Genomic DNA, 16107 nt, shown 5'->3' on the forward strand with positions numbered 1-16107 from the left:
CCCAACATAATTCTGTACACCGCATCTCAAATGCTTCGATTCTCTTCTTTTCCGGTTTTGGAAGAGCCCATTCTTCGCTTCTACAGAATGATGTGCTCCAATACAAATTCTCAGAAACCTTTTCCCGAAATTAAGGCCGGTGTCTGATACTAGTAGACTTTTGTTTTACTCTTTCATGTTTAGGTATCTTCCCATACAGCCGTTTAGTACCTAATTCTTTCAATTTAATATGTTTTTCTAACTGTGAGTAGGTCGGATTTACTTTATTTCAAGGGGAGACATCAGTTAGAAACGGAGGTTCAGAAATAAACTGAATGAGGTATTGCGATAGGTCAACTAAAACAAAACAGAGAGTAAAGCAGACAGAGTTAAAACCGCAATGGAAGGTACGCATTCTATAACTGGGTAATTAATAGATTAATATTACTAACAGAAGCACTACCAATGTTTTTGCTGCACACATCCTAGAAGACTATTAACTTTTGTATAGGTAAATTCAAATTTACCGATATTACTATCTCACTTTAACAGTGGTTCATCTGACTCCATATATCTACATTACGTATTTAATTTTTCTGTACACAGGAAGAGAAGGAGCGTTCCTTGTATAGCCTGTAGCCTCTTGCTTCCAGGAGAATCAGCAAGGATGTGGACACTTCGACACCACCGGACACCTAATCATTGTTCCAGGCTGTTGCGTTAGATTCATTCAAACAAGTGGTTCACATCCTCCATGATCCCACATACACAAAGCGCTGACTCAACAGCACGAACGTGGTGCACACGCTGTTGGAAGCCAGCACGATTGAAGCTCAGTCATGCTACACTGGGTACAAACTTTCTGCTGTAACAGATCTTCGTGTACCAAGGTTTGGTTGGTTTTATTGGTGATATACTGACGTAATGTTGGTCTCTTGATTTCGAGAATTGTGCCCATTCTTTGGTGAGCTATTTGAACTTCAGGTTTTCACTGGTTAGTCAATGTCGAACTTTAATTTTAGAACATACGCTGATGATCTTTGAACTATCTCCGACGTTTTAACGGTTTTTTACGCGTGAGTTAACGCAGTACGCTGCTCTAATTTTGTTTCAAAGCTTTCGCACTGCTGTAATGTTACTTTGGTATAGAATATACAGCAGTAAACTCTTGTTTAACACAAGGGAAAAACAGCCAAAGTTGCTAATTTCCCTTTTATTTACTTGACGACTAGTTTGGGGTTGGGATCCATTTTCAAACCAGCCTACAGAGCACAAAACAAAAATTACTATAGTGTACAATACGGCTCGTAGCAAATTTTGAGCTCATGTGAAAAATGCATAAAGTATCGCTTCAAGATTTACGAACCATATAGTCAAAATGGTATTTCCAAAAGTATGAGAACCATATTAAGATAACAAATATATACTTGTAACAAGGAAAAACTATCAGATGGCAACCCAGTTCTAAGCACAGAAGGGAAGGCAGAAAGGTGGAAGGAGTATATAGAGGGTCTATACCAGGGCGATATACTTGAGGACAATATTATGGAAATGGAAGAGGATGTAGATGAAGATGAAATGGGGTATAAGATACTGCGTGAAGAGTTTGACAGAGCACTGAAAGACCTGAGTCGAAACAAGGCCCCGGGAGTAGACAACATTCCATTAGAACTACAGACGGCCTTGGGAGGGCCAGTCCTGACAAAACTCTCCCATCTGGTAAGCCAGATGTATGAGACAGGCGAAATACCCTCAGACTTCAAGAAGAATATAATAATTCCAATCCCAAAGAAAGCAGGTGTGGACAGATGTGAAAATTACCGAACTATCAGTTTAATAAGTCATGGCTGCAAAATACTAACGCGAATTCTTTACAGACGAATGGAAAAACTGGTAGAAGCCGACCTCGGGGAAGATCAGTTTGGATTCCGTAGAAATGTTGGAACACGTGAGGCAATTCTGACCTTACGACTTATCTTAGAAGAAAGATTAAGGAAAGGCAAACCTACGTTTCTAGCATTTGTAGACTTAGAGAAAGCTTTTGACAGTGTTAACTGGAATACTCTCTTTCAAATTCTGAAGGTGGCAGGGGTAAAATACAGGGAGCGAAAGGCTATTTACAATTAGTACAGAAACCAGATGGCAGTTATAAGAGTCGAGGGGCATGAAAGGGAAGCAGTGGTTGGGAAACGAGTGAGACAGGGTTTTAGCCTCTCCCCGATGTTATTCAATCTGTATATTGAGCAAGCAGTAAAGGAAACGAAAAATTTGGAGTAGGTATTAAAATTCATGGAGAAGAAGTAAAAACTTTGAGGTTCGCCGATGACATTGTAATTCTGTCAGAGACAGCAAAGGACTTGGAAGAGCAGTTGAATGGATGGACAGTGTCTTTAAAGGAGGATATAAGATGAACATCAACAAAATCAAAACGAGGATAATGGAATGCAGTCAAATTAAATCGGGTGATGCTGAGGGAATTAGATTAGGAAATGAGACACTTAAAGTAGTAAAGGAGTTTTGCTATTTAGGGAGCAAAATAACTGATGATGGTCGAAGTAGAGAGGATATAAAATGTAGACTGGCAATGGCAAGGAAATCGTTTCTGAAGAAGAGAAATTTGTTAACGTCGAGTATAGATTTAAGTGTCAGGAAGTCGTTTCTGAAAGTATTTGTATGGAGTGTAGCCATGTATGGAAGTGAAACATGGACGATAACTAGTTTGGACAAGAAGAGAATAGAAGCTTTCGAAATGTGGTACTACAGAAGAATGCTGAAGGTAAGGTGGGTAGATCACGTAACTAATGAGGAGGTATTGAATAGCATTGGGGAGAAGAGAAGTTTGTGGCACAACTTGACTAGAAGAAGGGATCGGTTGGTAGGACATGTTTTGAGGCATCAAGGGATCACAAATTTAGCATTGGAGCAGCTTGGAGGGTAAAAATCGTAGAGGGAGACCAAGAGATGAATACACTAAGCAGATTCAGAAGGATGTAGGTTGCAGTAAGTACTGGGCGATGAAGAAGCTTGCACAGAATAGAGTAGCATGGAGAGCTGCATCAAACCAGTCTCAGGACTGAAGACTACAACAACAACAACAACAACAAGGTGGGACTGAACAGTTACAGAGCACTGGAGATAACTGCAACGTACTCCTTCCGCGCCGTCAGGAAACCAGAGATATAGGAAATATTTTCTTGTTTCATACAATATTCTCCAATCAACCGTTAATACAATGACAGTACAGATCAACAATAAAATTAACACTTTTAAGGGTTTTACCAAAAACAGTAAAATACACGACTTCACCGAACAGTAATGCAAAGCATAACTACATACGGCGCGTATGACAAAGATATATGCCATAGTGGTATGTAAAAATAAATACATGTGAACCACTGCGTTAGTATTAAAACAACCAGATAATAGATCACAAAAATGTTCATCACTTCCAGCCTTGTAAAAGCGCAAAAATTTTAGCGTAACAAACCTTACAGAGTTACATGAAACTTAAACAATTTTTCACATTTCCCAGGTGAAAGCAGAAATTAAACCGCAAAGCTGTCGTTCATAAAGCATCAAAAATTAGAGCCCCTCACGGCACTAAAATCACACTGTTTGTTTGAGGAGGGAAGAGACAGAGATAGTGGGGGGGGGGGGGGGGAGGATGGAGGGCTGCGAAAATGGGGGAGAGGGAAGCATGAACATTAAGCCGCCCACAAAAGGATCGAGCGGGAAAACATGGCAAGACTATAAGTAATATGTAAACAATACCAATAAATCGAACTTATTACAATTTGACCAAGAAACAATCATGTGACATTTTAATAATCACATAAATAATAAGAATTACCATAGACTAACGGATTGAACAGAGGAACCACACATCTATGTTACTCAAGAGTAATCCTACACGTTACACATGCTAACGAAAAATGACCCAAACAATTTTTAAGCCAATCAGCTGGTGAAACGATCTTCATAATCTGCAATATACGTCCCACAACATATGCCGCATAAAGGAGCAACAAACGCAGACACCTTATTGTCCAACGAGGAGCAACCAATACGCATCACCGGCAATAGTGTATCCTGAAATCAAAAGTTGTACTTCTCCTCAGTATGTCAGCAATAGAACACAGTCATGAGGCGGAGCACAATGGCAAAGCAATAGTAATTGCAAGACGCGAACTCCAGACGATAAAATATATTTTATAACAGGGGGAAGGGAAATGGAAGGAGCGAATGGAGGGGCGAGGGGATAGCACGAAGTTAGAGAGGGGATGATGCATGAGTTGCAGGTGGTATGCAGATGTACGAAAAAGCCGAAAACTGAACTCCATACCTGGAAATCAAGCCAGGGAAGAAAATGTTACTGCGAACATGTTAGGAAAATATATGTGAGGTACTGGGGTGGAAGAGAGAAAAAAAGGTGGGGGGGGGGGGGGGGAGGAATCCGGGTATTTACAGTAGGAGCTTGTGGTCGAAGAATTGACGGAAAGTACAAAGGGGTTGGTGGAAGGGAAGATAGTATGAATTCTACATCATTTTAGAACAGGACAAAGAGCCGAGTAAACCTAAAGTTCACTTGTTCGATCAATAGTTTATCCGGCACCTTTTATTTTGCTCTTAAAAATCTCAAGTACATCCAAAATATCCAGCTGCATACCTTTGGATATTAATGCAAAACCTTCAATGTGTTACCTACATTACCAACCGAATGACCCTCGTTTCTCAAATTCTGTCCAAAAGCCATCTTATTACAAGTAACCACGTGTTCTTTAATACCGGTAAAAAAAAACGTCCTCACGTTTGGCCAATATAAAATAATTCACGAGATCTACAATGCGGCATTGTAAGCTTGATGAATTACATTTACCACCCCGCTGGCCTCTCCGCTACTGACAAGCCTATGTTGCAATGCGGATCCTTTGAAATGTTTTATATCGGAAGAACGGGAAGAAATTGTCCTGTCCGCTTTAATGAACACTTGGTCACTTGTAATAAGATCGCATTGGACAACATTTGAGGAATGAAGGTAATTTTGGTTGGTAATATAGGTAACACACTGAATGTTTTGCATTACACATCAAGACGTATGCAGTTGGATATTTTGGAGGTCCTTCAGATTTTTAAGAGCAAAATAAAGGAGCTGGATAGTCAGCTTTAAGGTTTAGTCGGTTCTTTGTCATGTTCCAAAATGATGTATAATTCAAACTACCTACCCTTCCACCAACCGCTTTGTACTTTCCGTCAGCTCTTCGACCACAAGCTCCTATATATACGGATTTCTCTCTCCCCCTCCCCCCCCCCCCCCCCCAACCTCATTTTCTCTCGTCCACCCCAATACCTCACATATCCTTTCCTAACATGTTCCAAGTAACATTTTCTTCCCTGGCTTGATTTCCAGGTATGGAGTTCAAAAATGGCACTGAGCACTATGGGACTCAACTTCTGAGGTCATCAGTCCCCTAGAACTTAGAACTACTTAAACCTAACTAACCTAAGGACATCACACACATCCATGCCCGAAGCAGGGTTCGAACCTACGACCGCAGCGGTAGCATTGTTCCAGACTGAAGCGCCTAGAACCGCTCGGCCACTCCGGCCGGCGGTATGGAGTTCAGTTTTCGGCTTTTTCGTACATCTGCATACCACCTGCAACTCGTACATCATCCCCTGCCTAACTTCGTATTATGCCCTCTCCCCTCCATTCGCTCCTTCCATGTTACCTTCCCCCCTGTTATGAAATATATTTTATCGTCTGGAGTTCGCTTCTTGCAATTACTATTGGTTTGTCATGTGTTTCGCCTCATGACTGTGTTCCATTACTAACAAACTGAAGAGTGCAACTTTTGATTTCATGACACACTATTGTCGATGGTGCATATTGGTTGCTGCTGGTTGTATAATAACTTTGCTGTGTTTGTTGTGCCTTTATGCCATATTTGTTGTAGGATGTTTATTGCAGATTATGAAGATCATTTTACTGGTTGTTTCAAAAATTAATTGGGCTATTTTTTGTTAGCATGTATATATCAGTAACATATGTGTGTGGTTTCTCATTTAATCCTTTAGTCTATCGTGGTTCTTACTTATCTGACTGTAAAAATGCCAGACTGTTGTTTCTTGGTCCATTTCTAATTCGTTTGTTTTATTACTATTGATTAAAAATTAATTACATCCTTGCCATATTTTCCCACTTGACACCTATTTGGGCACCTGCATCTTTATGTCTCCGTCCCGCCTTTCCCAACCTCTCCATCCTCCACCACTGTCTCTCTTCCTCTCCGTTCCTCTGTCTCCTCCATCCCACCCCACTCCCATGTTCCCGCGGGTGTGGTTATGCTACGTCTTCCCCAGGTTGTCTGGTACCATTTGGCTACAACCCTTCTTACCATTCAGTATAAGATACCCCTTTCTCGTTGTTTGATGAAACGGATACGTGTGATTTTAGTGCCGTTTGGGGTCCTAATTTTTGGTGCTTTATGAAAGACAAATTTTCTGTTTAGTGTCTGTTTTTACCTGGGAAATGTGAAAAATTGTTTAAGCTTCACATAATTGCGTAAGGTTTGTTAAGGTAAAGTTTTTACACTTGTAAAGCTTTGGAAGTGATTAACATTTTTTGATGTACTGTTATTTGTTGTATTTTACTACTGATGCTATGGTTCACATTTAACGATTTTTAAGTACCATCAAGGCATATAGTTTCGTCATATGTCATGCATGTGGTGGTGCTGTGTATAACTGTTCGGTGGTGTTACATATTTTACTGTTCTTGGTAAAACCCTTATAAGTGTTAATATTATTGTTTACTTGTATTCTTATTGTATTAAGTGTTGTATTTTTGATGATATTAGTACATTGTGATAAATAAAAAGATATTTCCTGTATCCCTTGTTTCCTTACAGCTGTCGGGGAGTAGTCTAACACTGTTTGCTCGGTAACCGCTCATTTGCACCTTTTTACAAGTATATGTTTGTTATCTTGACATGGTTCTTATATTTTGGGAAATGCCACATTGACTATCTGGTACATACACAAGTTACTCCTCTGCAATTGCTCCAGCATGATGGAGCTTTTCTTTATGTATTTGCACCGAATGTCTACTCTGTCTTGTGAACATTATTTAATTTTTATTCACTGCATGTAGAATTACTGCCTCCTCATTTTTGTTATTGTTTATTGAGTGACTAACTATGAAGGGGGAATGCCACAAATGGACTCCTTTGCTCCCTATACGTTAGCGTAGCTAAACACAAAAAAGCAACGATGCTTTCTAGAACCAACAGGGACAAAACAAGCTTTCAGTATTCTGCGTTCGTGCAGTCGCTCGTGAATGTTCAAGGGCAACAAACACTAACTGTATAATCTTTCGCTTCGTTAGCCACACCGTACAGTTGCACGCTCACTATTTTTGGAGACTTGCAGTAGCGATATTTAACGAGATTAAGGCACAAACAATTGTTATAGCTACTGTGTTGCAGTATATTATGAATAGTAGCGATAGAGACAGTACGTCTCTGCCAGAATAGTGGCCTAGTTTACATCATATTTCAAACAGGTTGATGAGCCAAAACGTTATGACCATTTACTTAACAGCTTGTTTGTTCGTATGTAGAACGAAATGCATCACTGATTCTGCGTATCAGGGATGCTGTAGGTATTAGCATTAGATGCCTACGAACAGGACATGTAATTTGCTTTAATAACGGGGCGTTGATTTGCGTACGCAGTGATGGCAATCCATAGCGACACAGATGGGTTCAAAAAATGGTTCAAATGGCTCTGAGCGCTATGGGACGTAACTACTTTGGTCATCAGTCCCCTAGAACTTAGAACTACTTAAACCTAACTAACCTAAGGACATCACACACGTCCATGCCCGAAGCAGGATTCGAACCTGCGACCGTAGCGGTCGGGACCCAGATGGGTTTCATTGTATTTACGTCAGGCAAATCTGATAGCCAAGACACCAACGTGAGTACACTATAATGATCATCAGAACCACTGTAGCACGGTTCTGTCTCCAAGACACGGACAGTAATACTTCTAAAAGCTGACAGCACCGTACGGGGGAGACAAAATGATTCACATGGCTCTGAGCGCTATGGGACTGAACATCTGAGGTCATCAGTCCCCTAGAACTTAGAGCTACTTAAACCTAACTAACCTAAGGACATCACACAAATCCATGCCCGAGGCAGGGTTCGAATCTACGACCGCAGCGGTAGCATTGTTCCAGACTGAAGCGCCTAGAACCACTCGGCCACAACGGCCGGCCCGGGGAGACATCAAGCATGAAGGAATGCAGGTGGTTCGTAGCTGTCATCGTGTTTTCGATTACTATCACAGGTCCCAAGCAAGCGTAGGAGAAAGTCTCCCATAGCATGATGCTGTTCCCACCAGCCTGCGTCTGTAGCGCGCTGCACGTTTCGAGCCGCCGTTCGTCTCGACCATCGACCCAGTGCAGCAAAAACGTGAAGAGGAACCGACACGTTTCCATTGATCGACTGTCGGATCCCGATTGTCTCGTGCCCACTGCAGTCGTAATTGACGATGTCGTTGGGTGAAAATGCGAACATGTAGGGGTGGTCTGCTGCGGAGCTCCGTGTTCAACAATGTACGATGAACGGCGTGCTCCGAAACACTTGTGAATGCACCATCGTTGTGCTCTTTGGTCAGAGACGCCACAGATCACCATCTAGCCTACTTTACCGAGCAGACGAGCCTCCGAACCCAACATTCCGTGAATAGTCGTGGACGTCCAACCATTTAGAGTCCAGCGGCAGCCTCACTGCCTCTCTACCTCTTTCCGTATGTGCTCACAGCAACAGCACCTGAACATTCGGCCATTTTCAGCGTTTCATGATATTCTTTCGCAGGTTCTGCGTAACAATAATCTGCCCTTTGTGAAAATCGCGCTGGATTTCCCCATTTGCAGCCCAGATCTTGGTTAAGGTAATCCACCGTCCGTGTCTGCTCCACTAACATACTTTTGTTACCACGTCACGTGACCGTTGAGCCGCCAGGAGGCATCCAACGTCGCGGTGCGCAGTGCTCATAATGGTTTGGCTGATCAATGTAAATGCGACGATGCTATGCTGATGTTGTGTATATTTTGTGACGATGCCTTTACGGCCATGTTATTTAGGACAAGTCATAAAACAAATAAAGATGATCATTACTGACCGAAACCGGTGGTTTAAAGACCGAAAGCTTTGTGATTATTGGCGGAAATAAAAGAAATTCATTCTACACTTCCTGGATCACTGTTTTAATCCGCCACCATGTTGAAAATTGTGAATCTCCCAATACGCCTTTTAGTGTCCTATGGAGTGATTTATTTTTCCCCCGTTGTTTATCTTAGCAAAGCAAGAGTTCATTTGGAATCTGATAGAATAATATTATTTCCTCTGGTACCATAAAGAATATAAAGACGAGCTTCCAAAATTGCGATTAGTTAAGGTATCATGATTCTTTTGCCAAGCATGCTGTCCTTGCCTGTGCTAGTGTGCTCTTTATGTCTTTGCTTCTTCCGTCACGCCTTAGCTGGCCTTTCAGGTATCAGAATTTCTTCATCTACTTCTTGGTCAATATTGAGATGTTAAAATTTTCGCTAATTCCATTTCTACAGCTCCTCATTACTTTCGTCTTCCTTCGGTGTACCGCCATTCATGTTCTGTACTCATTAGATTATTAATTCAACAGGTCCGGTAATTCTCCTTGACTGTCACTGAAGAAATCTAGATGTTACCATTGATATCCATAACATCCCGATTTTTAAATCCTGTCGGCTGGTCCCTGCGGAGGTTCGAGTCTTCCCTCGGGCGTGAGTGTGTGTGTTTGTCCTTATGATGATTTAGGTTAACTAGTGTGTAAGCTTAGGGACTGATGACAGCATTTAAGTCCCATAAGATTTCACACACATTTGAACATTTTAGATTTTTTTAAATCCTCTTCTCAACCATTCTGTTGTTTCAGTCAGTACTTCTTCGATGTATAGATTAAATTGTAGTTTCGAAAGACTGCATCCCTATCTTACACCGTTTTTAATCCGAGCGTTTCGTTCTTGGTTCACCATTCCATCACTCTTCGCTCTTGTCTTTTTGTACTTACTGTAAGTCAGACCTACTTGCCTCAGAATTTTAAACCTGTTGCTCCATTTTTCTAGGCTCATGAATCTTAAGAATGTGTTTTGATTTGTCTTAAATGTCGCTACCACTATCAAGCACAACATCAGAACTGCGTCTCTGATGCCTTTACATTTCGCAAAGCCAAACTGATCGTCCCCCCCATGAACCATGGACCTTGCCGTTGGTGGGGAGGCTTGCGTGCCTCAACGATACAGATAGCCGTACCGTAGGTGCAACCACAACGGACGGGTATCTGTTGAAAGGCCAGACAAACGTGTGGTTCCTGAAGAGGGGCAGCAGCCTATTCAGTAGTCGCAGGGGCAACGGTCTGGATGATTGACTGATCTGGCCTTGTAACACTAACCAAAATGGCCTTGCTGTTGTGGTACTGCGAACGGCTGAAAGCAAGGGGAAACTACAGCAGTAATTTTTCCCGAGGGCATGCAGCTTCACTGTATGATTAAATGATGATGGCGTCCTCTTGGATAAAATATTCCGGAGATAAAATAGTCCCCCATTCGGATCTCCGGCCGGGGACTACTCAGGAGGACGTCGTTATCAGGAGTAGGAAAACTGGCGTTCTACGGATCGGAGCGTGGAATGTCAGATCCCTTAATCGGGCAGGTAGGTTAGAAAATTTAAAAAGGGAAATGGATAGGTTAAAGTTAGATATAGTGGGAATTAGTGAAGTTCGGTGGCAGGACGAAAAAGACTTCTGGTCAGGTGAATACAGGGTTATAAATACAAAATCAAATAGGGGTAATGCAGGAGTAGGTTTAATAATGAATAAAAAAGTAGGTGTACGGGTAAGCTACTACAAACAGCATAGTGAAAGCATTATTGTGGCCAAGATAGACACGAAGCCCACACCTACTACAGTAGTACAAGTTTATATGCCAACTAGCTCTGCAGATGATGAAGAAATTGATGAAATGTATGATGAGATAAAAGAAATTATTCAGGTAGTGAAGGGAGACGAAAATTTAATAGTCATGGGTGACTGGAATTCGTCAGTAGGAAAAGGGAGAGAAGGAAACATAGTAGGTGAATATGGATTGGGGGGAAGAAATAAAAGAGGAAGCCGTCTGGTAGAATTTTGCGCAGAGCATAACTTAATCATAGCTAACACTTGGTTCAAGAATCATGAAAGAAGGTTGTATAGATGGAAGAATCCTGGAGATACTAGAAGGTATCAGATACATTATATAATGGTAAGACAGAGATTTAGGAACCAGGTTTTAAATTGTGAGACATTTCCAGGGGAAGATGTGGACTCTGACCACAATCTATTAGTTATCAGCTGTAGATTAAAACTGAAGAAACTGCAAAAAGGTGGGAATTTAAGGAGATGGGACCTGGATAAACTGAAAGAACCAGAGATTGTACACAGTTTCAGGGAGAACAAAAGGGAACAATTGACAGGAATGGGGGAAAGAAATACAGTAGAAGAAGAATGGGTAGCTTTGAGGGATGAAACAGTGAAGGCAGCAGAGGATCAAGTAGGTAAAAAGACGAGAGCTAGTAGAAACCCTTGAGTAACAGAAGAAATATTGAATTTAATTGATGAAAGGAGAAAATATAAAAACGCAGTACATGAAGCAGGCAAAAAGGAATACAAACGTCTCAAAAATGATATCGACAGGGATGGCTAGAGGACAAATGTAAGGATGTAGAGGCTTATCTCACTAGGGGTAAGTTTGATACTACCTACAGGAAAATTAAAGAGACCTTTGGAGAAAGGAGAACCACTTGCATGAATATCAAGAGCTCATATGGAAACCCAGTTCTAAGCAAAGAAGGGAAAGCAGAAAGGTGGAAGGAGTATACAGAGGGCCTATGCAAGGGCGATGTACTTGAGGACAATATTACGGAAATGGAAGCGGATTTAGATGAAGATGAAATCGGAGATATGATATTGCGTGAAGAGTTTGACACAGCACTGAAAGACCTGAGTCGAAACAAGGCCCCCGGAGTAGACAACATTCCATCAGAACTACTGACAACCTTGGGAGAGCCAGTCCTGACAAAACTGTTACCATCTGGTGAGCAAGATGTTTGGGACAGGCGAAATACCCACAGACTTCAAAAAGAATAAAATAATCCCAATCCCAAAGAAAACAGGTTTTGACAGATGTGAAAATTACCGAAATATCAGTTTAATAAGCCACAGCTGCAAAATACTAACGTGAATTCTTTACAGATGAATGGAAAAACTCATAGAAGCCGACCTGGGGGAAGATCAGTTTGGATTCCGCAGAAATGTTGGAACACGTGAGACAATACTGACCCTACGACTTATCTTAGAAGAAAGATTAAGGAAAGGCAAACCTACGTTTCTAGCATTTGTAGACTTAGAGAAAGCTTTTGACGATGTTGATTGGATTACTCTCTTTCAAATTCTGAATGTGGCAGGGGTAAAATACAGAGATCGAAAGGCTATTTACAATTTGTACAGAAAGCAGATGGCAGTTATAAGAGTAGAGGGGTACGAAAGGGAAGCAGTGGTTGGGAAGGGAGTGAGACACGGTTGTAGCCTCTCCCCGATGTTATTCAATCTGTATATTGAGCAAGCAGTGAAGGAAACAAAAGAAAAATGTGGAGTAGGTATTAAAATCCATGGAGAAGAAATAAAAACTTTGAGGCTCGCCGATGACATTGTAATTCTGTCAGAGCAAAGGACTTGGAAGAGCAGTTGAACGGAATGGATGGTGTCTTGAAAGGAGGATATAAGATGAACATCAACAAAAGCAAAACGAGGATAATGGAAGGTAGTCGAATTAAGTCGGGTGATGCTGAGAGAATTAGATTAGGAAATGAGACACGTAAAGTAGTAAAGGAGTTTTGCTATTTGGGGAGCAAAATAACTGATGATGGTCGAAGTAGAGAGAATATAAAATGTAGACTGGCAATGGCAAGGAAAGCGCTTCTTAAGAAGAGAAATTTTTTAACATCGAGTATAGATTTAAGCGTCAGGAAGTCATTTCTCAAAGTATTTGTGTGGAGTGTAGCCATGTATGGAAGTAAAACGTGGACGATAAATAGCTTTCGAAATGTGGTGCTACAGAAGAATGCTGAAGATTAGATGGGTTGATCACATAACTAATGAGGAGGTATTGAATAGAATTGGGGAGAGGAGGAGCTTGTGGCACAACTTGACTAGAAGAAGGGATCGGTTCGTAGGACATGTTCTGAGGCATCAAGGGATCACCAATTTAGTATTGGAGGGCAGCGTGGAGGGTAAAAATCGTAGAGGGAGACCAAGAGATGAATACACTAAGGAGATTGAGAAGGATGTAGGTTGCAGTAGGTACTGGGAGATGAAGAAGCTTGCACAGGGTAGAGTAGCATGGAGAGCTGCATCAAACCAGTCTCAGGACTGAAGACCACAACAACAACAACAAACTGATCGTCATTTAACTGATCCTTAATTTTGTTTTTCGAAGTTCTGTATTATGCTTGTCAGCAACTTGGATGCAGGAACTGGTAAGTTGATTATACGATATATGTCGTACTTATCAGCCCTTGTTGTCTCGAGGATTGGAAATTACGGTTAAACAGATACTGTGTATTCCGTATATCCCTCATAAGCTCAATCAGATTCCTAGCATTGTTGAGAGCGACGTAACAAACGAATGTTTAGCTTATTATCTAGCATGTTTACGTGATTCATCGACCAACGATAGTTACAAAATGGCTTAAGAAATGATACATTTTAAGTAGGAATTCATCTGACACGTCACGTCAGCTGCTTACTTCTATTAGATATTATGGCTGTACATGGATAAGAATGCTTACGTATGCATCGAACGACGTCTTGTTGTACTAATGCAAGTGGGCAATGGTGTGGCGGTTAAACGCCCCTCTCGACTGTTCATGAGGGGCATACTTTATGAATGTCCAAACAATGTAGATCACAACAATTATATTTTCAAACGCGGGCTACTGCAAAGATTGTGATTCTTCATTACATAAAAGACCGGTTCTTCAAGCGTATGAAACAAATTCGAAACTAGCTGAAGTCCTTAAGATGCTGAAGCCTGTTCGGAATCTAAACTAATGACAACTAATGCTCACACACTTGTTCATTTATTTACTGTCAACGTACATTCTTGCGTGAATAATTGAGTTAGACGGTAGCTGGGGTTCCTTGGGCAACACCCGAAGACAATGTCATCTCGAGGGCAAACCAATGATCTAAGTGAATCAGCACACTTTTTCAGCCAGCTGTGCTGTAATCTTTGGCAGATATTTGTCTAGACCGGGGCTTATAGCGTCTTAGAGTTTTAAGTACAACTGCTCTGCTTTTGCATATCAGAAATAAAATTTATGTTTTTATTTCAAAATTTAAGACAGTAGTCGTCAATACCTTCATGACACTTATGTAATGATTGCGTCTCTGTGTAACTAGGAAGTCGGAAATCTTTCTTTAGGAAATGGATTGTCAGCCTAGTTGTTGAGGCTGTGTCAAACAATGTTGAAAGATGTCTACCTTAGCACTTCTACATTTCTCTACATATATCTTTCTTTGTTATTGTAGTTATGAGCTACACGGATGTTTTCTGTTCTATTTGATAGAGTCGTAGTACAGGGAATACGTAGGGAGCTGCCTTGTTCAACTCGTTATGATAAACAGTAGTGTGCTTCCACCCTTACATTGTGCCTGAATGGTATACGTAAGTGCGAATGTGCGAGTCAGTGAACTACAAGTATGCTGGTGTGGAGCAAAGAGTTTCTTTTCCCTCGTATAGAGCAGTTTCAATTTTTAGAGCTCCTTCAAAGACACATCCCGTCCCTAAGCTTTCCCGCTCGTTTCGTGCATACAATTCTCTAGAGGACCGCCCCGCATTTTGTTGAAGAAAAAAGAAGCGGGTCCTTGCAGCAACTGTCTTTAGCTGGCATTTTTTTTAGTCTGGGATCCACCACCGAGCTGTGGGTATTAGTTTTTTCTCCATAACATGGCATGGAATGATTTCATTTGAGTTAGGTAGGTGTAACGGTTATTTTCTGTCAAAGAATCATTCAGTAATTTCATTTCCTGACATGGTTTGGGTTTTATTCACTGTGTAATTGCTCAGCATCTACTGTGAAATGAACGAACTTAACAATGCTCTTTGTTCTGATCGGACACAGTCGTGTGGTATTATATTTCATTGCCTCAAGAATTTTTGAGTAAATTTTCAGGCTGTGAGTAAGCAAATCATCTTCGCGTTGTGTAAGGTTTATAAATGTATAGTTGTGTAAGCGACTTCTGCGATCTACCAAAGGTTCTCGTGTGTGGTTTCATTATTTTATCACGGGTTTTGTAGTTGTTTCCCGTGTATCGGTGTTTTATTCTTCGTGTCGTACGATCACCACGTCTGATGAAAGTAACGACTTCGTGGTCACAAGCAACACCAATGAATAGATCACAGTATTTTACGAAGATCGAAGCCCTGTTCGGGTAGCATGATTCCAATTTACGAATAAATGAAGTTACTGAATTTGCTGATGTCGAATTATGTCCTGCTGTACTTCATTCTCCTTTTGAATTTCTCTGTATGGTTTCGCGATATTTAAATTATGCTCTCAAGTTCTTAGATCCTCTGTGGTGTGCTTGATTTTGTACGCAACCAAAAATTAGTCTCCATTTTATGAAATTCCCTACTTTTGACAGCCACACCCTTGCAAGTCATGTATGCCAGCGCTCTAGTTGCGTCTTGGCAGAGTGTAATTATTTTGTATGTTAAGCGGCCATATTTCTTTCAGTATTGATTCACTAATGTGTTATGTGCTGAGTACAAGACTGTATATTGTTAAAATAAACTCCTATTTTGATCGTAACGCATCTGCAAATTTTCAAGCCTATTAGACGTTCCCAATTCTTACGAAATCCTCCAACTGACCAATAGCTTATGCTTTTTCAAGTGATAAAGTAACAGATCATCAGATATTTCTCATCACGAGTAAAACAATTCGCGTAATGTGTATTTCGTCTCCACGTGTTCATAACATACAC

This window comes from Schistocerca nitens, chromosome 5, assembly GCF_023898315.1.
Source record: "Schistocerca nitens isolate TAMUIC-IGC-003100 chromosome 5, iqSchNite1.1, whole genome shotgun sequence".
NCBI classification, from domain to species: Eukaryota; Metazoa; Arthropoda; class Insecta; order Orthoptera; family Acrididae; genus Schistocerca; species Schistocerca nitens.